Source organism: Pseudophryne corroboree, chromosome 1 (genome assembly GCF_028390025.1).
Source record: "Pseudophryne corroboree isolate aPseCor3 chromosome 1, aPseCor3.hap2, whole genome shotgun sequence".
Classification (NCBI taxonomy): Eukaryota; Metazoa; Chordata; class Amphibia; order Anura; family Myobatrachidae; genus Pseudophryne; species Pseudophryne corroboree.
In genome coordinates, this window is record NC_086444.1 from 593,064,464 (window position 1) to 593,078,682 (window position 14,219).

A 14,219-nucleotide genomic window follows, 5' to 3' on the forward strand; every position below is an offset into this window, starting at 1 on the left:
GCACTGCTGGCTGCAGAGTGATTGACATGAAGTGGGCGTTTCTGGGTGTAAACTGACCGTTTTCAGGGAGTGTTCAAAAAAACACAGGCGTGCCAGGAAAAACGCAGGCGTGGCTGACCGAACGCAGGGCGTGTTCGTGACGTCAAAACAGGAACTGAATAGTCTGAAGTGATCACAAGCGCCGAGTAGGTAGAAGCTGCTCTGAAACTGCACAATTTTTTTTGTAGCCGCTCTGCGATCCTTTCGTTCGCACTTCTGCTAAGCTGAAATACACTCCCAGAGGGCGGCGGCTTAGCGTTTGCACAACTGCTACAAACTGCTAGCGAGCGAACAACTCGGAATGACCACCTTTGATCCAAAGACTTACCCCCCTGCTTAAACTGTGACAATAACGACTCCCAATCACACCAAGCTAAAGAATACAACCTCAAAGTTGCCGGTGCCAATGAGTTTCATGCCAGCCCTTCTATGCCTACTTGATAATCTGCCAGACATAAGAAGCGCATATTAAACCCTGCACCCTAGCATTAGGAGCCAGGAGATGAAACTTTGAAAAATTAAATCACGATAGAGCATCCGCTACTGAAATTTCCACGCCCGGCACATGCCTTGCTCTAAAACCTATATTAGCCTGCAAACATCTTAACCCCAAATGCCTCAAAAGCCGCAAAGCCTGAGGACACGATGACCTCTGGTTATTAATTGCTTGTACTACTCCTAGGTTATCACACCAAAAAACAATACTTTGGTTAGCTAACCTGCTGATTCATAATTCAACTGCCACTATTATCGGAAACAGTTCAAGCAACAAAAGGTTAGCGGTGATTCCAACTTGTCGCCGCTCTATAGGCCATGTTGTGGCACACCATTCACCTTCTAGATAAGCCCCAAAACCCGATGAACCTGCTGCATCAGTAAAAAGCCGAAGCTCCATCTTATTAACCGCTTGACTAGGCCAAATCGTTTCCAAATTAAAATTTACTAAAAACGATGCCCATGTTTGAAGATTGTCTTTCATTTCTTTGGACAATCTAACATGATAATGGGGCTTAGTGACACCTACAGTTGCAAGTTCGAGCTTTCTACAGAAAACCCGATCCATCGGGATAATCCTACAAGTGAAATTGAGCGAGCCCAATAACGATTGCACAATTCGTAACTTGAATTTCTTGGCAACTGAACAATTCTTGATCAAATAAAAAAGTTTTTGGACTTTATCCTGGGGAAGTCTGCGACAGCCCTCTTCTGTATCTATCTCTATGCCTAAATAAGATAAACATGAACAGGGGCCCTCTGTTTTATCCTGAGCAATTGGCAGACCTAAGACCCGGAACAAGGCTTGAGCTGAAAAATAGGATTTTGGTACTTGCCAGGTAAATCCTTTTCTTTGAATCCATAGGGGGCACTGGAGTACTCTTGGGATATGGACGGTTTCCGCAGGAACAGGGCACTGAATATTCAAATTTAGAACTCTCCTCCCCTCCATATCCCAGAGTACCTCAGTGTTTTTTACTGAGCCGAAGAGGAGTGATAGAGAGGTTGACAATGGAGAGTTACATATAACAAAACGGACAACAATAAAGTTGACACATAACGTGACTGACAACTAAACAGTTGGCACAATAACCGATAGAACTTGAAACTTGAACCAGTCGGTGAGAATATGTTACCGTAAGATCCCCTGAACTTACCGCAAACAAGGTAAAACTGCTCTGGGTGGGCGTCCAGTGCCCCCTATGGATTCAAAGAAAAGGATTTACCTGGTAAGTACCAAAATCCTATTTTCTTTTTCATCCACTAGGGGTCACTGGAGTACTCTTGGGACGTACCAAAGCTTCCCCCGTGGGCGGGAGAGCTGTTTGGCACCTGTAACACTAGGCGGCCAAAGCTAGATGCTGATGCCGCAAACGTATCAAACTTGTAAAAGCGCACAAACGTGTGCACTGAAGACCATGTAGCCGCACGGCAAAGCTGCGTCGTAGAAGCTCCACGACCAGCTGCCCATGAATTTCCCACAGAACGTGTGGAATGAGCGGTTACTGATGTAGGCGGCTGTAACATAGCATGAAGGTAAGCCTGACGTATGGTCAGTTTTATCCATCTGGATAAGGTCTGCTTAGAAGCTGGCCAAGCCATCTTGGCAGCATCATAGAGAACAAACAACGTGTCCGTCTTACGAACTGTAGACGTTCGGGATACATAAATGCGTAATGCGCGTACCACATCCAGAGTTCCAAAATGTCCCGTTAAAAAAAGGAACTACTATTGGTTGATTGATGTGAAAAGATGACATACCTTTGGTAAGAAAGCGGGATTCATCCGAAGTTCCGCTCTGTCATCATGAAACACCAAATACGGTGGCTTGCATGACAAGGCACCCAAATCTGAAACACGTCTTGCCGAAGCTAAGGCCAGTAGAAAAATGGTTTTCCAAGTGAGAAACTTAATATTCACTTGTTGTAAGGGTTCAAAATATGAAGACTGTAAGAAATTTAAAACCAGATTCAAGTCCCATGGCGCTGTAGGTGGAATGAATGGAGGCTGCACTCTGAGTACACCTTGCAGAAAAGTGTGTACAGACGGCAATAGAGCCCATCGTCTTGAAAGTAAATAGACAAAGCAGATATCTGCACCTTTAGTGTAGATAAACGCAGTCCGCCATCTAACCCCGTCTGTAGAAATAACAAAGACGGGATAACTTGAAAGATGAAGTCGGAAACTTCCGAGCTTCACACCAACCTATATAGGCACGCCAAATTCTGTAATAATGAGCGGCCGTAACCGGCTTCCTAGCTCGTAACATGGTTGGTATAACCCATTCTGGAATGCCCTCTCTTCTTAAGAGTGCGGTCTCAACAGCCACCCCGTCAAACGCAGTCGCGCTAAATCGGAGTAAAGGAACGGACCCTGTTGTAACAGGTCCGGACGTAGTGGGAGCGGCAAAGGATCGTCTGCGAGTAGTCCGCGGAGATCCGAGAACCAAGCTCTCCGAGGCCAATGAGGCGCCACTAGTATGACTGTGACGGACTCTCTTTTGATCCGTTTTAGCAACAGAGGGAGCTGCGGAAACGGTGGAAACAGATACACGAGGCTGTACGGCCATGCGATTGTGAGAGCATCCACCGCCACTGCCTTTGGATCTCGCGTCCTGGACACATACTGGGGCATTTGGTGATTGTGGCGAGAAGCCATCAGGCCCACCTCTGGACCAACATGTGAAACACCTCTGTATTTAATGCCCATTCTCCTGGATGAAAATACCGACGGCTGAGATAATCCGCCTCCCAGTTGTCCACTCCCGGAATGAACACTGCCGACAATATCACGTGGTGATTCTCGTCCCAATTGAGGATTCGAGCTACTTCTCGTTCCTCCTTGTTTGTTGATGTACGCGAACACCGTCGCGTTGTCTGACTGCACCTGGACAGTCTGCGACTGAAGCATGTGCACTGCTTGTCGTAGCGCATTGTAAATTGCTTGGAGTTCCAGGACATTTATAGACAGCAATCTTTCGTGATCCGCCCAGAGACCTTGGAGCTGACAATTTTGAACTACAGCTCCCCAACCTCTGAGACTCGCGTCCGTTGTTAGAATTATCCAATTCCAGGAACCGAACCGTTTTCCTGCGGTTAGATTGTGTACCTTGAGCCACCAAAGCAGAGATACTCTGGCCCGTGGAGACAACTTCACCCTCTAGTGAATCTGCAGATGCGAGCCCGACCACTGTGCGAGCACATCCAGTTGAAAAGGACGCGAGTGAAATCTTCCGAACTGAAGCGCTTCGAATGCCGCCACCATTGTGCCTAAGAGGCGAATGCACAAATGTACCGAGACTGTGCGTGGCTTGAGCACTAATTGTACCAGATGACGAATAATCTGTACCTTCTGTTCCGGTAGGTAAATTCTTTGATTTACCGTATCGAGAATCATGCCCAGGAATTGAAGTCGTTGAGACGGAATTAGATGTGATTTCTTGAAGTTGACAATCCAACCGTGCTGAACTAGTACATTGTACGTCAGCAACACCTGTTGGAGGAGCATCTGTTGAGACGCAGCTTTGATGAGCAGATCGTCCAAGTACGGAACTATTATCACTCCCAGTGATCTGAGATGAGCTATCATCACAGACATAACTTTGGTGGATACCCGAGGCGCTGACAAGAGGCCAAACGGTAGAGCCTGAAACCGCAAGAACCTCTGATGAGGTGGCCAAATCGGAACGTGTAAGTACGCATCCTTGAGATCCAGCGCAATCATGAATTCCTGCGGCTCTAAACCTGCAATTACTGAGCGCAGAGATTCCATCTTGAAGCTGTAGTAAGTGACGTAGTGATTGAGGCCCTTTAAGTTTAATATTGGTCTGACCGAGCCATCCGGCTTTGGTACCACAAACAGACTGGAATAATAACCCTGACCTCGTTGTTGTACAGGGACCGGAATCAAAACTGCTGACTCCAGCAGAGACTGAATGGCAATTTGCAGAACCGCCCTTTTGTCGTCCGACACAGGCAGTCCTGTCTTGAAAAACCGCAGTGGCGGGTGACAGTCGAACTCTATTTTGTAACCTTCTAACACTAAATTGCAGGTTGACATTAATGAAATAGGCTGTTAAGCCTATATTAACGGCTTGGCTGCATTTGTTAGCTATTCTGCACTGTGAGGCATGGCAGCCATTTTTAACCATGCTTCCTGTCTTCCTGTGTGATTCCAGAACGTTCCTGTCCTACATCTCTACTCCACCGGTGGAGCAGGGGTGTTAGTGGGAATTTGGGATCAGATTTCATACAGACTGGCCACGTGTACTGCACTTGGCCATATATATATATATATATATATATATATATATATAGAGAGAGAGAGAGACACCTTAGTACTATTTTACTGAGTCGTGCAAGTTGTCTCTCTTTGTGTATTGTCTGTCTGCATAATGAGTAAGGCACCAGCAAAACCAAAAAAAGCAGTTTCCCTGCCATGTCTGTGGGAGTGTGTTGCCGGATGGATCTACAGTATGTTTTGTGGATTCAGCTACGAATAGGATTTCTGCTCCAGTTTCAAAGCCGGTTTCATCCCCGGACTCGCCATGGGCTACATGGGCTATGCTAGCGGATGTCATGGCTGGATTGCAATCAGAATTGGCCGCCGCTCTACAAGAGCGGGAAGCGGCAAGATCTGAGTCTAGGGTGAGGCCGCTAGCACTACCGGAGGGGTCTCAGCCTTGCCAAAAGTCAAAGTCCGTTTTGGGTAGTAGGGATAAATTTAATTTGTCTTATGATTTACCCGTTTCTGCTATGTTGCATTCTGACGATTCTATGCCAGACCTCACTGCGCCAGATGACGGTGAGGAGGGCGAGGTGGACCAGCAGTCAGATAGTGAAGATTTTGACAGCCCAGGCATTGATAATCTCATCAGAGCGGTGCGCCAGTCTCTGAAATTTACAGAAACTGAGGTGCCTCTGACAAATGATGATGTCGTCTTTGCTAAACGACAGAGGACTCCGATGTGTTTTCCTGTTTCGGAATCTCTTAATAAGATGTTACTGGAAACAAGAAAGAATCCGGATAAACGTTTTTCTATACCTCGCAGATTTAAGTCTAGTTACCCGTTTCCAGAGTCTGTGACAGCTACATGGGAGAATCCGCCATTAGTGGATTCGTCTGTGTCTAAACTTACGAAGATATTAACCATACCAGTACCAACTGCTACTACGCTTAAAGACCCTTCGGACCATAAAACAATACTACAGCAGGTGGAGTAGAGCTGGGGGGAGGAGGAGGAGCCGGAGTAGGCACCTCAGGGGGAATAGGAGGGGGCATAGACACCGGTAAATGTGCCTGCGGTAACCGGTTACCTAAAAAGGGGGTTGAACTGGATTTGGCCCAGGTGAATATAATTCTGCCACCACGCTGTGGGTGGCTGGTACAAATTTGGGAATTGACCCGGCAACTGATGAGTGGGTCGCAGAACCCGAAGGTGTCCAATAAGGGACACCAACCTGCCCTACCGGGGATGATGAACCCAGATACGATGTGGTGCCTGGGGACTGACTTAATGTTGTAAATCCCCCATATGGCCATGCAGTTGCAAAATGCGGTGGTGAGCTAAACAAAGTAAAAGGCCCCACACTATACTCAGCACTCACGGGGAAGACCACAGGAGCCTTCGTGGTGGATACACTCCTGACAAAAGCTGTCCTTGTGAGAGCCTGAGTAACCCATGCTGCCGACGTAGGTGCTGGGAAACTAAATGCTTCTGAATAATTAACCCTTACTGAGGGTGCTTGAAAAGGCTGTGCATCAGCTATATCATTTTCAGATGAACCTGCACCTTGCAGGTTACCATACAGACCAACCTGTAATAAAGGCTGCTCCCTCTGACTCCTGGAAAATTTGTTGAGGAAACTCCCAGGTGGAGCCAGCGCAAGCTGCACTCCCTCTCTGGGCTGATTATCATATCCCCTCCCTGATTCTTCTTCTAAAAGTGGGGGGGAGGCGCCGACCTTTTAGGACGGGGCATGGTACACCAGGAGGGGGGGAAATAAATTTGGGGAGGGTGAGGGAGAGAGGGGGAATGAGTTAATAGAAAAATAAAATTAAGAAATAGTGAAGCACAATGGTGGTCATTCCGAGTTGTTCGCTAGTTGCTTTCGCTCGTTGTGCAGCGATTAGGCAAAAAAACAGCACTTCTGCGCATGTGGCGCAATGCGCACGCGCATTGTACTATTACAAAGAACGATGTAGTTTCACACAAGGGCTAGCGAAGCTTTTCAGTCGCACTGCTGGACGCAGAGTGGGCATCTCTGGGTGTCAACTGACCGTTTTCAGGGAGAAGTCGAAAAAACTCAGGCGTGCCAGGAAAAACGCAGGCGTGGCTGACCGAACGCAGGGCGCGTTCGTGACGTCAAAACAGGAACTGAACAGTCTGAAGTGATCGCAAGCGCTGAGTAGGTCTGGAGCTACTCTGATACGGCACAAAATTATTTTGTAGCCGCTGTGCGATCCTTTCGTTGGCACTTCTGCTAAGCTAAAATACACTCCTAGTGGGAGGCGGCATAGCGTTTGCACGGCTGCTAAAAATCGCTAGCGAGCGCACAACTCGGAATGACCACCATTTATAACAGGGAAACAGATGCACATTAAGACACAATTGATTCTGAGAGCTCAGAACAGCACAGACTACTCAGCCTTTCCAAACAACCAAAGACCTCACTTAAAATGGCTGCCTCTATATAAACTGCACTCAGCTCCTCCTACTAAAATGCAAATCTGCCATGCTAACCAATAGTAAAAAACTAAACCATTAACAACATCTACCTAGTAACAGGCTCCTAAACTTAACCAATCACAAAATATCAGGACTGGGCAAGAGCTCCCCGGACAATCGATCCTGTTTCTATCCTAGCCCCCTTACCGGAGCTGTAGTCCCGCACATTCTACCTTCTGTACCCCTGGGGCAGCGGCGGGCGCCCTTAGCTGCCTCCTGTGAGCGTCTCCCGGCCACGTCAGCAGCCGCATGTACTTCCGGCCTAGGCCGCCGGAGCATCCCCGGCCTCAATTTGTTGGTGCCTTGCCACGCTGCCGCGGGCGCACGCAAGCGTGTACCCGCGGCGAAAACTTGTGCTGCACGCAGCCTGGAGGATGCGTCAAACCCTGCACAACTGGCTGCCTGCATTTGTCCCCCTGTGCAGGGCTCCTAGGATTGCGGGGGGAGTGGGGAGGCTGTGGGCCTGGCGGATATTTTGGAAGCAGCTCCCTAAGCATTTTCCCCTACTGTACTACACTGTGACACTGAGGAGCTTGTGGGGCTGGCTGTAGTGTCTCTGGGCATGCTGCCCTGCTCCCTAATAAACTACCTCCCACTGCCCATTGTTTTTACATATACCCCTGGCTCCTCCTGACCCATCTCTCCTGTTTCATTACTGGCTGTTTTGGGACACATTTGATACTACGTTTCTTCCTCACTGCTGGTCCCTCTGACACTGAATATTTGGGATCTGTGTGCCGCCTGAGCCCAATTGGATCCATGTCGTACCTGGTTGGTGGTTTCAACTCTGCTAATATGGTGAAAGACAGTCAACGCGCGGCTGTGGCCAAGTTGGAGAAGTTTGCCCGCCAGCCTACCACCCAGCCGGCGCCGTCATCTCCTAAATCGTCCCCTCCTACCCGCCCTGATCCCCCGGCCGGGGCCGACTCAGACGCGGCTATACAGCCCTCTGCTCCATTCATTCAGCAGGTACTGGAGGCTATAGCGGCTAGCGAACAACGCTTGTCGGACAAAATGGAGAGGGTGCAGTGCGATCTGTCCTTGTTGCGTCAGGATGTCCAACGTATCCTGGAAAGAGTGGGTGAGGCCGAGACGCGGGTTTCTAATCTGGAGGATCTCTGCGGCCCCCTGAAGCAATCCGTGTCGGCAGTCTCTCAGCAGGTCTCAACAATGCAATCAAAGCTTCTGGATATGGAGGGGCGCCTCCGTAGAAACAACGTGCGGTTTGTGGGCCTATCTGAAAGGGAAGAGGGGGCACATCCTGAAGATTTCTTGGAGTCATAGCTCAAGGAGGCGTATGGTGCGGAATTCTTCACTACCCAGTTTGCGGTGGAACGGGCCCACATAGTACCTTTTTGGCCTTTACCTCCTGGTGCCCCACCACGAACTTTCATTGCAAAATTTTTGCATTACAAAGACCGGGACTCTGTGTTACGTCTGGGCCGCACGAAGGGCCCTCTGCTTCGGAATGGTGTCCGGGTGTCGGCATTCCCAGATTTTGCAGCGGATGTCCAGAAAGACTGGGCCCAGTTTCTGCCTATCATGCAGCGTCTTCGTGACTTGAATCTTCCCTACTCGATGCTATTCCCCTCCAGATTGCGTGTGGTGGCGGACGGGGAAACTAAGTTCTTCGGTTCTCCAAGGTAAGCGGCGGCCTGGCTGGACAGATATGCTCCGGGCGTCCGTCAACTAGCTCCGGACTGATATCCTCTCCTCCCTCCTACATGGACCTAAAGTATGCAAGTATATGTCCAGGGAGCATCCTCTTGTTTTGGTGGTTCTGGACTTTGTTGCGTAGTGTTACATACACTTAGGGTTCCTATTTGCACTAGGACTTTAGGTCTTTATGCAACGCACAAGTTTGCCGTAGGCACTTGGATCTCCAGGGTTGGGTTTTGTTAGGGATATGTGTATGCCACAGTTTGGGAAGGTATACGGGGAGAAGGGTCGGTATTTGGGTATTGCTTATTTCTATCTGTTTTCTTTCTTCAGTTTATTGTTTTCTATATTTCTGTTGTTTTCTATGTGAGGTACTGATGTGGTTTTGGCCGGCTAGGCTCGTGGCCCGGGGTCTGCAGACGGCAAGGTCTGCGGGATAACGCTTTCTATGGGCGGGCAGGTGCGCAGACAACTCTGATTGCGGGGTCTCTTGTCCACCCTGCGAGGTATATATGTAATGTGTCCCAGATGGCCGTACAGACACCATGCCTGCCTTAAAATTTTTGCAGTGGAATGTCCGGGGTATCAACAATACTGTAAAGCGATCCCTGGTACTTAAAATGATTCAGAAATACGACCCGGACATTGTCTGTTTAAGTGAGACTCATTTAGAGGGAAACAGACTGCTGTCGCTCCGCAGACCTTGGGTGGGATGGGCATATCATTCCTCTCACTCCTCCTATTCCCGAGGGGTGTCAGTCATGATAAAAAGAACTGTCCAGTTTGAATTGCTTATGGTAAATACTGACCCTTATGGTAGGTTTGTGTTCCTGGAATGCAAATTTAATTCCTGTAATTTCTTCCTATCGGTGTATATACCTCCACCTTTCTCATATGATGTATTGCAGAAGGCCACCTCATTCGTTGCCTCTTCCTCCCATGCCCCTGTTATTTGCTTGGGGGACTTTAATAACGTGTTGGACGTCTCCCTGGATAGGTGGAAGTCCCCTTCAGTTCCCGGGGTAGGGGGTACCCAGTCTAAATTTGCTGATTTTCTGAGTAACATGCAGTGGGTGGACGCTTGGAGGACACGGCATCCTACACTTAGGCAGTTTTCGTGCTTCTCCGGCACACACTCATTTTTACCAGAATCGACCTGGCTCTGGTCTCCCCTGAGCTTCTGCCCAGTATCTTAGATGTTCACTATGAGGAGGGGGGGGGGGGGGGGGGGGGGGGGCATTTGCCCTTGATGTTATCTTTGGAGGTGGAGTGCCAGAGGGGACAGTCGTATTGGAAGTTACATCTATCCTGGTTAGCTCAGTTGGGCGACTGTTCGGACTTGACAACAAAGTGGGAGGTTTTTTTTGCAGATAATGTGGGCTCGGCCCCGGCTCCTGTCATTTGGGACTCATTTAAAGCCTTTCTACGTGGTACACTGATTGGTAAAATTGCTGCACACAAATTGTCATGCAGGGAGAAGGAGAGAACACTTGAATCCGAGTTTAGGGACCTCGAGATCCGTTATTTGGCTGAGGACACCTCTCCACTTAAATCGCAATGGCTGATGGCTCATCTTTCAGATAAAAATGCGCGCTCCCTTTTGTTTCGGGCCACTAATTTGTACATGCAGGCAGATAGACCGGGAAGTTTGTTAGCCCATTTAGTACACTACGACCGGCATGGGTCCACGGTTGTGCAGATGTCTGGTCCTGCTGGCTCCATTGCAGACAACACTCCAGACATTGAGCAGTTGTTCCTCTCATACTTCAGGGATCTGTATGTCTCGGCTGACGTGCTCTGCGGCAGACTTAGACATAAATTTGAATAGTGTACCCCTCTCCAGACTCTCCGACGAGGCTTGCAGTTTTCTGGAGGCCCCTTTGACTTTGGAGGAGGTGTCCGCGGTAGTGGGCTTGTCCCCCAATGGCAAGTCTCCGGGCTGTGATGGCATCCCCACTGAGCTGTATAAAAAACATTTCTCTTACGTCCTAGAGGAAGCTGGGGACGCCAAAAGGACCATGGGGTACAGACGGGATCCGCAGGAGCTTGGGCACACTAAAAAGACTTTGACTGGGTGTGAACTGGCTCCTTCCTCTATGCCCCTCCCCCAGACCTCAGTTAGACTTTGTGCCCAGGAGTGACGGGACACACACTAGGGGAGCTCTACTGAGTTTCTCTGGAAAAAGACTTTTGTTAGGTTTTTTATTTTCAGGGAGACCTGCTGGCTACAGACTCCCTGCATCGAGGGACTGAGGGGAACCGAAGACTTCAGACGGCAGAAGACTTCAGTAACGGAGGTACAGCGCAGCGGTAGTGCTCCATGCTCCCACATACATCACCAACGGCACTTACAGGGTGCAGAGCGCTGGGGGAGGCGCCCTGGGCAGCAGTTACTGAGGTTTTTGGTACTGGTAAAAGCCATATTTGGTGCCCGAGCACCGTATATAAGACCCCCCGCCAGTATAAATAATTAAAATTTGTGCGGGACTGAAGCGCGCCGGGAAGGGGCGGGGCTTAGCCGCACAGCTCACCAGCACCATTTTCTTCTCTCCACTGCCGATGCAGAGAACGCTGGCCCGGACCTCCAAGCTCCTCATAATTTGGTGCTTTTGTTATTATTATTACAGCGCTGACATATATTATTGTTGTGTAGTATATGGGCACTGGGGTGTGAGCTGGCATACTCCCTCTGTGTTTCTCTCTCCAGGCTTCTGTCACAACTGAGGGCCTGAGCTGACGGGAGGAAGCCTCAGTTGTAGGGGATGAGGTGAAGCTAAACTTCTGAGGTTTAATCAGACCCCTAGACATATGAGTAAAATGTAGAAAGGTTGCCTGAAGGCGTGACCATGACAACCAGGATTAAAAGTCAATAAAAGTTTATTAACAGAACTCCATGTATTCACAGCAGTGATAAATGAATGAAGATATACAGCAGATATGATAAAAACAGTTCCTGGATAACTATGGGTTGGCAATGGCCACAGGGTACTGGTAGCAGTAGGTACAGTTCTTAATGTCCCAGAGATGGAATGTCCTTACCAGACCTGTCTGTAGTATTAAGTGTAGCCGAGGAACACACCAGAAGATGTATCACTAGAAGCCGGTAACACTGTAGTAGAAGTAGCTGCTGTGGATGCTGGATGGAACCAGCCAGGTGTTAGAACATGGAGTGGATGCTGGATGGAACCAGCCAGGTAGTAGAATGAAGCTGCTGTGGATGCTGGATGGAACCAGCCAGGTGTAAGAACATGGAGTGGATGCTGGATGGAACCAGCCAGGTAGTAGAATGAAGCTAGGGAGCGAGGATATAGGAACCGATGGTGTGCGGGTACCGATGGTGTGCGGGTACCGATGGTGTGCGGGTACCGATGGTATGCAGGTAACCGCTGGAGAAGCACCGGCTCTTTAGGGCAACTGATCACTGCTGGAAGCTGACGGCTGGAAGCAGATGAAACTGTAGCTGGAAGCTGGAGCACACACAGAAGACTGCAGAGTCAGGCTGCACCGCAAGGTGGTAAGCTGGTGCGGGTCTCTTAGTGGTGACTGGAAACAGGAGCTGGAAACCTGGAAGAGAAACAACCACAGGAGAGAGACTGGAAACGAGGTTTGACAATCAAAGCACTGACGATTTCCTGGTGCAGGCTCAATCCCTTTATACCCTTAGGTATGCAGGGATTGGATGAACACTTAAACAGACTTCAGCGGAGCTATGGATTAGAGGTCAGGATCATGTGACTGGAACTAAGATGGCTGCGCCCATACCGGCCAGTGGAGGGAAACCTTGTTTGTAACACCACATGGAGATTCCTCTGTAATGGCGGCGGTGAACACAGAGAACGCCGACTTGCGTCTCAAACCTCCAGCATGGACGGCCGCAGTAGGTGAGGAGTGCCACATATCCTGTAATGCATTGAGAATATGGAGACGATGCCCTAGGCCCCGCCGGCAGGTGACGCCATGCCAATCACCCGGGCATTGGAAGCACAATATCCACGGATCAGCAAAGATGACATATGAATGCTAGCAACATAGCTGGGAACCGGGCCTAGGACGCTGAGCCAGCCTTAGGAGACACCTGAAAGGTAAATAATGGCGTCCAGATACCCGGATCGTGACAGCACTCCCTCCTTTAGGAGTGGCCCCAGGACACTTCTTAGGCTTCTGAGGAAATCTGGAGTGGAAATTCCGGACCAAGGTAGGAGCATGAACATCTGAAGCATTGGTCCAAGAGCGTTCCTCAGGGCCATAGCCCTTCCAATCAATAAGATTCATGCTTGGAACTCTCAATCTCAAATTCTTTGTAGACAACCAAACACGATCACCCACTTTGAGAGCAGGAACTGCCCTACGCTTCTTATCTGCAAACTTCTTGTATCTAAACGATGCTTTGAGCAGCGCCGCTCGAACATTTTTCCAGTTGTTTGAGAACTGGCGCAAGCTGATATCAACTGCTGGTACAGAAGTCGCTGGAAGCGGCTGGAATTCTGGAACTTTAGGGTGGAATCCGTAGTTGATGAAGAATGGTGTTGAAGAAGATGAGGAATGATATTGGTTGGTGAACCCAGTCATCTTGAGAGGAAGACACATAGATGCGGAGGAAGGCTTCCAAGTCCTGATTCACCCTCTCAGTTTGACCATTGGTCTGAGGATGGTAAGCTGTAGAGAACTTTAATTTGACTTGGAGGGCTTGACATAAACTTCGCCAGAATTTGGCTACGAATTGTACTCCTCTATCAGAGATGATCTCCTCAGGAAGACCGTGTAGTCGGAATATTTCCTGAATAAATATTTGAGCCAACTTGGAAGCTGACAGAAGACCGGTGAGGGGAATGAAATGTGCCATCTTGGTAAACCGGTCAACCACTACCCAGATGGTATTAAACTTGTTGCACATAGGCAGGTCTGTGACGAAGTCCATCGACAAATGGGTCCACGGTCGACGGGGAACAGATAATGGAACCAGTTGCCCCGCAGGCGACTGGCGGGATACTTTGTGTTGGGCACACTTTGGGCAAGAAGCAATAAACTCCATGATGTCCTTCTTCAGAGTTGGCCACCAATAAGACCTAGAGATAAACTCAAGGGTTTTCTGAATGCCTGTTTGTCCGGCAAAACGGGAAGCATGTGTCCAATGCATGAGCTTCTTCCTTAACACTGACTTCACAAAACTTTTCCCTGGTGGGGGCATAGAGTCCATCCTTACCGTGGAGAATGCCAACGGATTGATAATAGGATGCTTGTCAGAAGACTCCGACTCATTTTCTTGCTTCCAAGAGCGGGAAAGGGCATCGGCCTTGCG

General features: G+C 49.1%; 1 protein-coding gene across 1 annotated transcript in view; it reads right to left on the minus strand.

Moving 5' to 3' along the window:
• The window catches only part of LOC135037288 (histone H3-like centromeric protein cpar-1), a 273,082-nt gene that overhangs the window by 43,806 nt on the left and 215,057 nt on the right, over positions 1-14,219 (minus strand). The window lies entirely within an intron of this gene.